At 43.7% G+C, this 15,127-nt stretch overlaps 1 protein-coding gene across 7 annotated transcripts in view; it reads left to right on the top strand.

The window, feature by feature from the left end:
• The first annotated feature begins 1,384 nt into the window (after window positions 1–1,384).
• ST3GAL6 (ST3 beta-galactoside alpha-2,3-sialyltransferase 6) overlaps window positions 1,385–15,127 on the top strand; it is a 41,297-nt gene continuing 27,554 nt past the window's right edge. For 3 of the 7 annotated variants that reach the window (XM_057364176.1, XM_057364172.1, XM_057364173.1), the window contains exon 1: window positions 1,882–2,135. The gene's annotated coding sequence lies outside the window, so the exon portion shown is untranslated. Of the gene's footprint in view, window positions 1,449–1,767; window positions 1,837–1,881; window positions 2,136–2,884; window positions 2,989–15,127 lie in introns of those variants that run through there. The other 4 variants (XM_057364175.1, XM_057364174.1, XM_057364179.1 and 1 more) reach the window with 4 other exon arrangements.

Raw genomic sequence — 15,127 nt, 5'->3', positions numbered from 1 at the left:
GCTGTAAAATCAAATGATTTCTAAGTCAGCACATGGCACCAGCACAGAAATTAGCATTGCATGTATCTAACTGGCTTCAGTGGTGCACCAGTAACTCGAGTTGGCTTCTGAGCTGTGGCTCAGCCCCACCTACAGCACATTCGTGTTCTTCCCCATGTTCTTCAGCCTGTCCAGAGATCCTTGCCAGACTGTTACCARTACCCACCTTAGCCAGTGTGAAATTACCTCACATTCATGAACTCATGCACAAAAGATGCAGCTGCAGCACATACATCCTGTCAGCAACAGAGGCAGGAACAGCATCCATTTCCTCAAGGTTTCCTACACTCATCTGTGGTGAATAGTCCCAACATCTTGTTCTGCAAAAACTGGCACATCCTGAAAGTCCATCCTGTATCCTAAAGAAATACAAGGCCTTACAAAATAAAGCAAGGCCAGAACAAAATAATACTGGACTAYGTAATTTAAGACTGTACTAAAACATATGAGCAAGGGGACTGTCATGAAGTCACAAAATCAGTCTTCTAGTATACCCTAACTTCTGACTCCTTTGTTATGCAACCTTAATGATTATTTTTTATTTGGTTATGTGCCTATGATACSTATGTGAATTGAGGGATAAGGACTGAAGAGCTGACAGATAATGGGAAAAAGATACAGCAGAGTTAAATAAACTAACTTTAGAAGGCAGATAATTTTGCTATATACTTGGAAGAAGCTTGGTCTTGGGTCTTGTAAAGGGCAGGATGTGAAGGGTGAAGACCTGAGGAACCTCATGGGAGAACGGGAAAAATACTAAGGTATTTTCTACTCGAGGGAAGACAAATTACAGAGGACTGAGRTTTGGTTCCCAGCCCAGAACACAATGAAAAGTCATCTCAGCAGGCTAAAGACTACGGTAGTCCCTGAAGAATAGACAAAATTTCCCAGCTTTCAATCTGTTATTTTTCTTACATGTACACATAGGCTGTAGAAAACTGCTGCTGAGAACAGAATCCACCTCTGGTMATTTCTGGTGATAGCCATCAAAAAACAAGAGGTTTTCTTCCAATAAAGGAAGAATCTTGTTCTGACACAATGCTAAAAACATACTCTGAGGTAACTGAAGCATCATTTAGAAAATTTTCAGATTGGAAGTGGTCAGGATCATAAAGATAGAAACAGGAGGGGACAATTAAATTATTAAGAAACTCTTAGTTTTCTTCTAGCACGATACATTTCTCTGGCCACAATACARCATTGATACAGGACAGGATTCCAACTAAACTCTTTTTTTTCATTCTCTTTTTCAGAGGCAGAATTATTTACTAACTTTCTTTTTAAATAGCAAGGTCCAGYCCCAAGCGGTTGCGTGCTGAGGTACGGAGAGAAAATTTTCCAGGAGCTTCATGACTCCCGCCAGCATTGGGTGCGGCTTCATTCAKCTCCTGACAGCAGCTCTTCAGGAGGTACTTCTGCCCTTGAAGGATTTTCCTGGAATGTCACGGCAGGGGGCAAACGTACTTGGGAAGGGAGAATCCTGCCCATGAACTAAGTGCAGGGGCTTTCGGGTTGGTTGGCTCACTTCACCAACCCCCACGACACGCACACGCTGTTGGTTTCATAACGAGACAGTAATTCCTGGAGGTAGGGGAGGGTTCGCTGCCCCCCGGMTTGCGGGTCTCCCACCCCCTGTCGGGCTGTGGGGGCTGGGGAAAGGCTCCTGGCACCGGCCCGGGGAGGGGGAAAGAGAAGGAGGGAGAAGAACACCCCCTGCGGCTGCGGCTCCGCGGGGAAGCCGCTCAGAACACACAGATTCACCACTGAGAGGAGGAGGTAGCACCGCTTTATCTCCACGTGAGTCTCTCCTCCCCCTGGTAGGCTTTGGTATAAACGGAGGAGGAATTTCAGCAGGCTCGAGCCAAATTGCATTTCTGTCCAAACACACAACGTGCTTCCTTCTGCGTTTTCTCTTGCAGATGGGGCTCAGCTGAACAAGCCCTCCTCTTAAACTGTCGTAAGCACCACCATGCGGGAGCTGGGCTGGAGTTGCCAGAGGCTGCAGCAACAGCTTGGGCGGCCCTGAGCAGAAGCGACGAGTTGTCTTCTTCTCTAGGATGATTCAAAGATAAAATAAGCTGCTCCGTTGACAACCGGTAAGTGAACACCCCTGCTTTATCAAGTGTAGCTCTGTAAAYCCTTGCACAGGCTGAGAGGATCTTGTGAATGGTGCCTGAACTTACAGGACTGGGTGCGCTGGAAGTGCTTGTTCCCGAGTTAGCGKCGTCTCTGCCGCGGGATATCTGATGGTTGTCGGGAGAACTTCCAAGGTTGAACACGATGGATCTCGGGGGTCTTTCCCAATCTTAACCGTTCCATGATCTTCGCATCGGGCTCTTGTGTCATTTTAGACAGGAAAGCTTCTAGCTTTAACCTCACTTAGACGCATGCTTCCAATTTTAAGATCTTCAGGTGAATGCTGATGGCACCAGCTACCGACAATATTGCTAYTGAATGTAAATTACCGCGTATTCAGAGGCAGAGCTGGCTATTCCAATATATCAGCGTGTTGCTCGGTGAAAGCATTCAAGGAATTAAACTGAATTTCTAGAGGCATATGGAGCCTGCCTCTACAAGCCTCCTTTGAAGAGAGCACAATTTTAGTCGGCTTTGCKAGCTGGTGAGATGAGACGTCCCAGACCTCTCCCAGAGGTTCCTGGGAACTTTCCGGGGRAAAAAAATCTTGACACCGCGACGTAGCTGGGAGCCGGTTCCCAGTGGGGATGAGCCCGACGGAAACCCAAGTGCCGCCGCCCCCCGCCTTCCCGGCGGCGCTTGGATGCGCCTAATGCCGCAGGCGGGCGGCTGGCGCTGGGGGCCGGGGGAGAGACCCGGCTGAGGCGCTGCCCGGGGCCGCATGCGGGGCCGGGTGTCGCCCCCGGCGGGCGGCGGCGGCCGCGGGGAGCGCGGGAGGGTCCGGCGGGCGGCCGGGCGCCTCCGCACACACAGGTAGGCGGCTCCGGGGGGCCGTGCGGGAGGGAAGGGGCCGCCCGCGTTTCTCCGGCCGCTGCTGGTGAGCGCGGGGCCGGGGAGCTGCCAGCTTTTCCCCGGCCTCCCGGAGCAGCCGTGCTCGCAGGCCGGGAGGGCGTACGGAGCCGCCTCGGGGCCCCCCGCGGGCGGTGAGTCGCGGCGGGCGGGCGGGCGCGCCGGCGGGAGGGGAGCGCGGGAGCGGGGATGGGGGTGGCGGGATAAGGGGCGGCGGGGCCCGGAGCTCCGGGGCTGGGGSAAGGTGAGCTTATGCGGACAGGACAGCCCGGCGCAGAGGGAGCCTCCCGAAGGACCTGGCGGCGGCCCGTAAGTAAAATTGCRGTGATTTGTGGTTTCTGCTGAATTGCTTGGGTCGGGTAATCCCACCGTCTTGCCATGGCTGCCGGTCGGGCAGCTTCGGATAAAGGATAGCGAGGGTACCGAAAGGGGACTGCCCCTTGGAAATGCCGAAGGCCTCGGGGAGGGAACAATAGCTCTGTGGGTAGAATCTGCCTTAAGCTATGCAAATCCATTATTTGTATTTTAGGAAAGAAACAAACCCTGGAAGTTTTATGTCTCCTGCCTTTTTTTTTCTTTTTTTTTTNTTTTTTTTTTAAGTGTTTGGATTACTATTTGACAGTGGGGGTGGTGTTTCTATTTTAGTTAGAACAAGCTATGGGATCACAGCTTGCTGTCCTTTCTCAACCTAAATTTCCAGGGAGATGAGCAGCTGATCTATTGAGATTCCTGTCGTGTTGTTAATCAGCTGAAACTTTCTATACATTTTTCTTCAGTTTTTGACTCTTTCTTCACTCACATTGTGCTGAGCAATTTTTGCATATAGTGTGGTTGCAGAAGTCTGAAGAAAATAATGAACTATGCAGTGGGATGAGATTACTTGTTTGAACATGGTAATTCTATTGCAGCTGAACTGCGTGAAAACGTTACATCTAAAAATATATGTAACATTTCTTCTGAAGAATGCCATGGTACTAGAATAGTTACTCCCAAACTGAAAGAAKTAAATTCAGAGATGTGTTGAAGAAAAAGGAAATGTGCATGGAGCAGGGTTTCCTACCCATCGACATGCAATGCTCTTATCTGASTAGGTCTCAGATGTGGTATTTCTGAAACTAAAATAATCTTCCTTCCACATGTWAGATTTCACCAGCTGTAGCTTTGTTTTTCATTTCACTAGTATAAATCTACTTCCCTTTTTTCCCCCCAACCTGATATACTACTTGCTTCTTTAACTCATCTGTCTCTGCTGAACTGAAGCAGTCCATTAAGTTACTCTTCAGGCTTGTGGCCTTTATTAAAGCAGCAGAATTAAAGGTGGCTAAGTCTCAGGTCTCCCTGAGGGTTATATTGGCTTTAGAAGACCTCTCCTGCTTGTGGGATGTATGAATCAACCCCTGAGTCTTATGAGTTGACCAGTGTCCCTATCCCTCCCTGTTCAAAAGTAGAAAGAAAAGTTCTCTCTGCAACCATTTACCAGTTGGGGAGGTGCCCATGGGAGCAGCTGCAGAGTTTGTAGTTGGGACACTAAAACCTGAAAGCTGACCGAAGAATCGCAAGTACCTAAGTTGTAAACAGATGGGGAAATAGGTGAGTTACAGTGCTTTGGCTAGACCAAGTGATTGACAAGACATTGTGTGGGTATTGTGCTGYGTGTGCTGCTAAATAATGGCTTTAGCAATTACACAGGAGTTGCCTCAGTGAGGAGGGAAATAGAGGAGGTGAGGTGGTGATGTGTCTCCTTCGAAGAGGGAAGTGCTTGAGATRCTTCTCCTTCACCACCTCCTCAAGACTTTTATAGCTTACAGGCATAGGCAGTTTTAGAAGATTTTAAATGGCTGCTTTCTTCCTTAGGTGTTCATTTTTGGATAGAATCTGTTATGATAGCTTATTTGTGCCATTAGCGCTTTTATCAGGGGCTTGTTTTCTTTGTTAGTTTTTGGGTGTGCTGTGGTTAGTGTTCCTTGGTAAAGGTTTGTCTTCCCAAGGTTTGGAAAAGTTCTCATAAGCCTGCTTTGGCTGATTTGTGATTTTCTTCCTGTGCATTACTTCATGTGCTCCTGGGTGTTGATTCAAGTACACTGGCCTGGAAGAGAATGCACTCAGATGATTCACTTGAAGATAAAACTTGCAAGACCACCATGACATTGACTCAAATGGACTTTTGAGGAAAGGCTCTTTGGTTTGGGGTTTTTTTTCCCCTCCACAGTGTAGCTTGAGCTGTAGCACAGGATCTTTGTCTTAGTACATGAACATTATTTTATTTACAAGCATGAARGGTTGCTTTTGCTTTGTGTATGATGTGAAATACTCTTCTGTGGCTCTCTGGTTAAATGCATTTTAGGAATGGGTTCAAGATTACTTGAAATACCTTTTTTTTACAGACAGTTTCCCTATAGATGTTTGCACTGTTTTAACTAAATCAGTTGAAGTGTGCACTGTGTGTTGAAGAGGAGTTTAGTTTTTCAAGCTTATGAYATGTAATTTGTCATTAATTTGAATAATTTTTTTCATCAATTTCTCTGGCTTTATAGGTAAGCTAGTTAATATTATTRGGAAACTAATTTATGGGGTAACTGTATGTATCGATTTTTCCCTTTTTCAGGATTTCAGTTTTCTAGTAGTTACTTAAAATACCAGAAGCTTTGTAGCAGAATAAAAACCCTCCAAACTTCCCCTTTAATCCAGTTTCTTCTACTTTTGCTATTTTACGAATGGTTGSTTCTGTACCTATTCATAGCTTTCAAGGGAAATGAAAATAAAGTTCCTTACRTATTATTTGTTGTGTGAATTTCCTAAAGCATTAAATCTTACTTTAGGCTCTTCTGTRGAAGAAGGATAAAAGAATCAGCTTTTCTTGATTTGATATGTATTGAAGTCTGGAGGAACATAGAATGTGCAGGCTGTTATTTTCTTCATAAGTCACCTTTTAACCGCTCTCACTTTGCAGTTTAGTGTATTAATCACTGATATTGGCAGCTGCTGTTTGTACAGAAAGGTTATAAAGTGATGGGCAGTATTAGCTAGTGTGGGTTGTGAAGCAGAAATAGAGAACATGTGGGTCACATGCAGTGTCACCACCTTTTGAAAAATGGGTTGAAAAAATTCAGGTACAGAATGTGGTAAAATACTGAGCAGCAGTGTTTCTTGCTGTGTTCTGTACCTATCATTTTAAAATATCATATCCTTTTTGAGTTCATTTTGYTTAGGTGGATTGGCTCTTCAGCATTCCAAGTTGGCCATTCCTTGTTCTTGAAGGAAAAGTGAAGCCTTGGTATCCTATGAGGAAGACCCTTTACAGCACTATTGCAGAATGAGCAAACTGTGAGTGTGCCCAGAGTTTGTGTGGAACTGCTCAGCTGCCTCTGCTCCCAACCCCAGCAGCAGTGGTAGAACTGGAGTATGGTGTGCCAGAGCTGTTTTTTACTTTCTAGTGTGGATGGGGGAGCCAGGAAGAGCAAACCAAAAAAACTGAATACCCTCCACTTACCCTGACAGGGAAGGGAAGGCTGGAAAACCTAAGGAGCCAGTTGAGCCTCCTGTTAGGAGGGCAGGGATGGAGTAATCTAGGAACTGGTTTTAAGAGCAGACAGGAGTGAAATGAAGGAGTCGTAATCACTGGAGTTCCTAACATCTGTTGATTTGCAGTGCAAGTTTTCATTCCCCAAGCTGTGGTATTGCTTGCTTTTAGGCCACTAGCCAGTAGGAAACTTTATTTGTGAGGTTTGTGGCTAGCAGTCTTAGATTTCCACAGACTGTTCAGCCCACTTTTAGAAGGGTAATTTTTAGCCCTTGTTATGAGCACAGTTTGGAAACATCAATGAACAGCTTTTGCAGAGCTCAGTAGAGTTCTTTGTTAGACTGGATCTGCAGACTGACATTTGCATTGCAGAGGTATCCAGACACTGCTTGTTTTCCTTGCTTCTCAGGGCACTGGGACCAGCAGCAAAATGAGAATGTTGTGAGGRGCATGAGCTTACCCAGAGGCTTAGCAGAGGTAGACAGAGGAAATGTGATGGCCATTTAATAGTCAGTACAGAATGAGTGTATGTGTAAAATGCAAAATATCACATCACATGTAGGAGGGGAGAAGTCCCTTTCTCAAGGTAAGAGAGAAATTGAAGTTGTTTTTGCCCTAATTTTTTTTTCTTCTTTTCTCATATAACTGTAGGTTRCCATAGCTCTCTCCTAGGCAGCTAATTTTTCTAGGTGGGTTGTGCTGACAGTTTTTTCCCTACACGATGCTGTATGTGGGGAAAATTACCTGTGTGTGGATGGGGCCATACAAGCACCCAAGCATAATACAACGGAAGAACCTGTGGGTTTTTCTCACTGCAGTGAAGAGAGGAATGTGTTTGCTTCCCAGGAGCTGTTGCTGCTAGATGAAACCTTGTTCATTATTTGGCAGTTAAAATGGGTATTTCCTGCTTCTTCRAAGTTGGGGAATCTGCCAGTCTCTGTCCTTCACCCATGTCACTGTCTGAGCACCCCGGAAACATCATCTCTATCTCTGCAGTGCCTTGGGTAGTCTGAAGTTGATGTGTGGGACTGAGASCAGGAGGAGGTTAGTGGTGTAGATGGGAGATACGCTGTAAGGTTTGTTTGAACATAACATTTGCACAAGATTAAATGGAGCCATAATATTAAATTCACTTGGTAAAGCATGGGAACAAGTTTGGATTTGTCCAGATTGCTGAATGTGCACAAGGCTTGCTGGCATGTGGTAGCTAGTCTTTATCGTGGCCCTTGTGTAGACAGGTTATTGCCTTCTCATTTTATGTGAGAAGCATATCTCACATAAATCTTTTTATCTGAAAAGCAAGGGCTTGATTATTTTTTTTTCCTGTTGGAAGTAGTTAAGGGAAAAGTACAGCTAGCTCTGCTTGCCCAAATGGTTAGCAGTATTTATTAAAGCAGGGTGACACTTGCCTTAGCTGAGAAGCTGGAGTGTTCTATAAGCCTGTCCTTCACCCCCTCCTGGTTTTATAACCACCCATGGCTGTTTCAGTTTTCCATTCTCAGAAAGTTGAGATGTGCAGGTATGTGTGGGTGAGGAGAATGAAACACAAAATGTCTGTGACATGCTATCCCTGAATGTAATCTCCTACTGTCACTGACAGAGACAGAACTGGGCTAGATGGACACTGGTCTGACATAGCACCGTGTTTCATGTGATTTCCTTGCTCACCTTGTGCTGTGGAGCATAGGCCAGTTGTGTAAACTGGGCTTTGAGTAGCCAGATGATTAAAATGCTGATTACTGTACATACCATATGTACAGTTTCTCAAGAGTGACTGCCTTTTCTTGCAGTACATGTTAAGGAAATACTTCATTTTCATTAAAACAACTTGAATGGAATAGTTATTTTCATTCTTCGGTGCTAATGGCACGCTATAATTTGTTTTCAGCTTGGGATATTGATTTTTAAATGGCTTAGCCTCAAACAGTAGTTTTTGTGTTAAAGATTTCTAACCTAAATTTGAAATGTTGTTCAGAGCTTTGCAGAAAAAACTGCAAAGTGAAATAGAATATCTCGTTCTACAGTTTCCACAGAGAATATTGCTTATCATAAATACTGATTGGTGTTGAAGTGACTTTTTGAAGTTGGGTGACTGAAGTCAGCTGACACTACCTGTTAAGTGTCTGAAAAGGGTATCTAATATGTTGAACTTCATGCAACTGTTTTGGGAAGTCTGGAGACTTACATGTTTGTGCAAGGCATTTCAAAACTTGAGCACTTTTTTTTTTTCTCAGTGGCTATAGGCTCTTCCAGTACCTCTACCACACACTTGTGTGCCAAGATACAGTGAAAACAGATTTCTGATGTTTTTCTGTTGTATGTATTTTCTGATCTTTAATGARAAATGAGTTTATAGGGTTTCTTTGCTCTGCCCAGCTGGGTGTTTATTTTTGCAAAACTTGTGGAAGTCTCAAAGACACTAAGTTCYTAATCTCTCACATTTGTCTTGAAATCAGCCAAAGGGGTTCAAAAGTTCTGTAGGGAAGAAAGGACATGCATGCACGCATACAGGGTAYGGTTGCATAAATCTCATTTCATGCTGAGAACACATGTGAAAGAACAGAACAAAAAGCCTTTTACTGTATGGCATTTCATGCTCTAATGGAGTTCTGCATCGTCTGTGGCATGAATAGCAATCTGATAGGACATGGTGATGCTGGAGGCTGGGCTGCATTTGGTGTGGTCAGGGTAGCAAGAAAATGTCAGTAGGCAGCACAGCCGGAGTGGTGTATCTTGCTTTAGAGGACTTCAAGTTCTGTGCTGAAGGAAATAGCAGAATTTGTGTTTGATCGCTGGTGYTATCTGGGCCAGTTCAGTTATGGGAGAGCAGATCTATGCCATGAAATCCATTGCCCTGCTGTGATTTCACAGAGAGCTGAGCCCTTGCTTACCTGAGTTTACTGGTTAATGTCAGCAGAGGAGATCGTCTCTCATGCAGCCCTGAGCATATCCAGTACTCAGAAAAGATCAGGTAGGGGAGGATAGTTAATCTGTTTAAAGGTACTACAGTCCTGARGAAACTCTTCATTTTGCTGTAGCATTTAAGGACTGGTGAAACAGAATTGAGCAACAAAAACAGACACTCTGTTTCACCTACAACAAGCTAGACTTGGCTTATAAAAGAGCAAAGCAAAGTGGCMGAGGGAGCCGTGATAGGCAGGAGAAGGCAGTGTGAAGCCATTGCTGCAGCAGAGGCCAGGCTGTGTGTCTGCAGCCTACCCTCAGTTTGCTGCCGGGCTGCCCTGTGCCTCCTTGCTCTCTCTCATCTGGGCTTTAGGCGTTTTGGCACTCCCCAGCAGGAGAGCTGTGACACCGGCAAGGAGGATGCATGGGTGCACAACCACCTTTGACTCCCCTCAATTTTAGGTATGACTGGCCTTTTTAATTAAAAAAAAAAAAAAGATGAAAGGAAGCAATACATCAGTTTTCAGTWTTGGGGAGGAAGTGGGTTGTGTTTAACCTTCAGTGAGGATTGAGGTCTGAAAGTTCTCTAAATGGGTGTCTCTGTGTAGMACTGAGAAAAGCGTATAAGCTTTCCCAGCATGCTGTAGTGAGTAATGTAGGCAGCTTTCCTYCCAGACAGATGGCAATTGAAGATTACCATCAGATATAATTAGCTTTCCTCTTGCATAGGTAGGAAATCAGAAGTGCATAATTCAGGGCTATGAACTGCACTGTAAGATAGATACCCACTAAAAGTTTGCARTGCAATACAGACTACTGTAGTATTATTTTATTGCTCTGAATATACAGAAGTACATAAATGAACATGTGCAAACTTTTCTGCGAGGAGCTAAATTCTGTTACAGCAACTGCCAGTTGCTCTGTGAAGAATTCCAGTTCTGGTTTTRTGTTGTTTAGCCTGCTCCTTTGTTCTTTGTTTTTGTTATGTATTTGATTTCAGTTTTGTTTAAGGAGACACACAATGAGTGATACTCTAAATGCTGAAGGTASACTTTCATGTCTGTAACCCTTGGGAAGCTTACTACCTTACAAACAATTTTTTTTTTTTTTTTTACATTTTAGGCATATAGAGTTACTGGTAACCTTTCCATTCAGAGAATATGTCCGGACTTTACACACTGTGTTAAAYRTTTCRCAGGACTACATTTTCCTACTACCCTGTGCATCTTGTAGCTCTCAGTCCTCAAGATACACAGGATATTCTCTGTGGTAGTTTTCCCTGTATTCCCATTTAAGAAACAAAACAAAGCACTAAAGGCCTTTGGGGGATCAGATACAGGCTCTGATGCAAAYTGTACAACAGTTCTTTGTGAGCTGTAAAACATTTTATGTCCATAAAGTATTCTCACGATTATGAAGCTGCTCATTAGAGCTTTTCTTATGGGTGGTTTTGTTGTTATTGTAAATAATGTATTTGAGCTTTAGTGCTAAGAAAACAAAGCTGTGTATAAAGAAGGCTAGTGAAAATAGCCTTAATGTTTACAATATTCAAGCTTTTCCAGTTTGGCACTGTCAATTTGGGATTAGTTTTCTGATGGGAGTTAACACTGGCGTTTTATGTTTTGATTAATTTTCGTGATCCAAAGGCAATGTGAATGCATTCATTGGGAGCACTGGAAAACGCAAGGCATTAGCATTATCGGAGAAGCTGCTCAAACTGCTGGTGTCCTGCAGATTTTTCCTGAGCTGGCAGGATCCCTGCTGTGAGAAGCTTCCAAGATTTTGTAGTAGTGTGGAGTWAGTGCTACCACTTAACTCCATTTTCTTTGCTCCCTGAATTAATTTAGCTTTACACTTTTCACTTTCTTGTTTTGCTGCATTCCTGAGAATCCCAGAGCTCCGGTTGGCATGGATGCATTGCAGCAGATTGACTTGCAGAATTTGCTGGTGGGGTAAATTGCATCACAAACAGCTGGGGGCTTAGGGTGTTTTTTTTTAGTTGTCTGTTTAAGAGTTTTTTGGGGGTGGTGGTGTGTTGGGTTTTTTTYCCCCCSKTTKGSMRKYKRRGSMARRMMRGGARCAACACAGCAAAAATGAAGAAATMTATTGTGTTTGGGGCTCTGACTACAGACATGCTTGGCATGTTATTTAAGTGAAAATTAAACCATTCAGTTTTGTATGCTGGCCAAGTGCATGTTCACATCTATTTTCTGGGCCTCTRTCTACATGACCCTGCATAATGTAACCTGTTCCTTCTTAAAATRCAGTAAAATATGGACAATAAAAACTACAGCAAAAAGCTGTGCCATCTGATGGTGGCAGTCCTGATGCATTTGAAATTTATCATAACTGAGGTTTACAAGTGCTGCTGTGAAAACTAGTCATACAAAAAGGGCCTCTTTCTATTTAGGGATGGATTCTGACCCTAGTACAGATCAGGATTATACTGGTATGATGAAGTGGGAAAATAGTCTGGTCTACTTGGGATTTGTGGTCAGTGTATGTGGGGAGCATTTAGTTCTTCAGGTGCTGGTAGTGAAGCTAGTGAATCAGCCTCTGTTATCCTTTGGGGAAAGAAGGCGACAAAAACCCCACCATGTTTTTTCCTCTGCCCTGGAGAGCCCKAATTTTGCTACTGAGTGGGCTTTGATGTTGCGGTTTTTTGTGCATGTTTCATTTTCRTGGATTTCTTTTGGGGAGGGATGATTTATTTTTACCTGATGTTGAGACTTGTGTTCTTTATTTTCCCCTAACTTACTGGTTGATTTACTTTTTAATTCAAGCCATTTTAGCGAGAGCTGAGGTTAAATCACTAGCTCTGAATCAGCTGGGTGTTTTGGATATCCTAGGCATTGTTACTAGACAAAGTGTGCCTTGTTTTGAGGTGAACTTAATGCTGTGGTGAATGTGCACATCTAATAAATACAGATCCAGTTTTCTGGTTGGGCCTTTATTTATTTAGATTAATCATAGTTCCTGGAGGAACAAATTGTGAGCCGGATATGGTTTATAACTGAACTGTTTTGAAACCTAACTAATTYGCCTATTTCCAGCCATCTTTCCTTCCACTTTTTTCCATCTCTTCTCTCTGGGAAACCTAAGAAAGGTTGCTTGTTTGACCTCAATCCTCTGACTCTGCAAGCACTTCTGGACAGAGAAGTGGTGTGAATGAGTAACTGATGTAGTACTGAGTTGAATATCTTTCTATTAATAATTGCCTGTTCTTTTCAAGCATTGTGTAGTATTTCTTGGTCTTGGTTGTTTTAAAAGGAGGTGAAGAAGCAGAACAACTCAAAATCATGATGCTCTTTTCCTTGCAGGAAGAGTAGCTCAAGTTGACTGAAACCTTTCAGTTGTGCAAGTCAAAGTATGAGAAGAGAATGACCTGAACTCTGACCCCTGGAACATATTGCATTGCTTGTTTATGTTCCAGTCCCTTCTGGAAAAAGAGCTGAAAGAAGAGGGGAAACAAACTGGGAAGGAACAKTGTTGTCACCACGGCTTGCAGGAGGAGCTGCATGGATTTATAGCTYCCATTCAGCTTTTTCTTTGTTCTTTCATGTATTATACCGACACCTATGATGTGTAATATATAAATAGCAGYCTAGCTTAGGCTGGCTAAAGCTTTAAAGGTTAATCTGGGTGAACATAAGAGGGCCAGGAAAAAATCTATCATCTGAGGTTGTATTACTGACTTTGGGGGTGGAGGGGGTCAATATTTTTTTTTCAAGGTGTAGTTAGGGCTGGATTTGTTATGTTTGGTTAAAGCTTTGGGAGGTGAGGAAGCAGAGCTATCTGTCATCAGCTTATAGTTATGCTTGACTTTGCATGCACAGGTTAGCTTTGACCAACCCACAATAGTTCTTTGGGTACTGCASTGCATTTCTGTGGCCGCTGGCCATGACAGGAACTGCTTGTCTGTGTTCCAAATACATGAGAGGAAGAAGGAGGGAAAAGAAGTGAAGTGTGTTGATGGGAGGGCTGTAGCGTGGGTCAGGACAGGGAAAACATGGAAATGTCTGTTTGCAACTTATGTGCACTTTTGCATAAATTGTTCAGTTTCTTTTTGTCCTCCCTCATCTCAACACACAAAAGCACTCARGAAGCTGAGGCTGTGGACTTGATCTTACTCTTGATCATAATTATAGGCAAGGTTTCTGGAAATCTGTGATGCTTAAAAAGCACAAGTTAGATGAGAATCCAGTAGTTACTATTCTCCTTCCCCTCAAAGCCACAGGTTGGATTTGGATCTATCCAGGACTGACTTCTGAGCTTAAGTTAGCAGTGTTKAACTGCTAACTTAATAGTGTGTCCATTGTTCTCTATTGGAGGGGCAAAATGATAAAAACTATGATTTACTAACTGAAAAATATCAATCCAGCTGTCTCTTTTATGCTTGCAGTTTTATCTGTGTGTCTGCACCATGCTGTGGAGCATGCTGTCACCTTGAGCTGGTGCCAGCAACCCACATTGCACTGTGATAATCAGCCAGAATACTCGCTCAGATCTCAAGGGTGGCATAGCAACCCAGTGATGGCCYCAAGCTGGAGGTGACATGTTCTGTCTCTCAGCAGGGCTAAAGAACTTGGCTTCACTGAATACTGCTCCTATTCCAAAGCTGTTTCAGTAGTACCTAATGCCTGTGCTTCATTGTATTTTGTTCACCAGGATTTTCTGGCAGGATGCGCTGGCTGATGCTTTGTGCTTCTGTTTTTCATCTGTGGAGCTAGAATTTCATGTCAGTAGAAGTGACATTAAATTTTGCATTTATAGGCCCAAAAGTGATATCTCTGTGAAACAATGCACATAATTGATTATGGTACCTCAGAGAACAGGATCACAACATTTTTTTTGCAGCCAAATTGGGGACTGTTTCAGCAAGTTATGAAAAGCTTGTAACTTGACCCAAGCTTTGTACACATGCCTTTCTGCTCTCCAAGAAACAGCCTGACGAGTGCATGCAGCCTCTTTGTCTCTCTGGACTTCTAATTTCTTTCTGATTCTGCCCCCARTGTGGGGTACATGTAAGAGCTCCTGTGTCCTCGGACAGAGGGAGGGAAGAGGAGTGAAAAAGGAATTACGCCACTGAAGGGATGAAACCTTATCTAGTGCAGTAAGAACAAGGAAATCTGAGCWTGACAATGAGACTGTAAGTCAGGACATGCAGGCCTTTTACAGCTTTTGCCAAACCCTCTGTATTGACATACAGTCTTTTAAGGCTACAACTTGTGTTTTTTCAGATCTTGTTTGAGATATGGRAGGTCTTAGGTTTGGCTAGAATAACCCACCATACCTGATCTCTTGCATTTAAAGGTAGTAATGGGAATGAGGTGACAATGTGGGGCTGGAGATAAGGTTTGGARGACTGTCGGTGCTTAGCTGTCTGTTATGCCCAAAACACAGGGATGAGCTGTGCTCATTCCTTGGCCTGCTTGCAGCCTTTGGGATAGAAGCTAACCTTCCTCTGTACCGTCTAGGCAAATTAGTGTTAGAGGCTTTGTAAGTACAATAGATTGAACTGGACTTGAAACCTTTTTCAATATTTTTTAGCCAAAGGGCGTACTTGTGTGGGAGAGTTTCTGACATTACAAATATGTCTGCAGAGCCACACAAGAGGCAAAGTGATGCAGAGATCTTGTAGGCTCTGGACAGAAGCAAATTGAAATAGAGGTCATCAGT

This window comes from Malurus melanocephalus, unplaced genomic scaffold (genome assembly GCF_030028575.1).
Source record: "Malurus melanocephalus ecotype Western Australia unplaced genomic scaffold, MMel_1.1 scaffold_36, whole genome shotgun sequence".
In the NCBI taxonomy this organism is placed as follows: Eukaryota; Metazoa; Chordata; class Aves; order Passeriformes; family Maluridae; genus Malurus; species Malurus melanocephalus.
The sequence above is the reverse complement of the archived record's forward strand: the minus strand, read 5'-3'. Positions and strand labels throughout refer to the sequence as shown.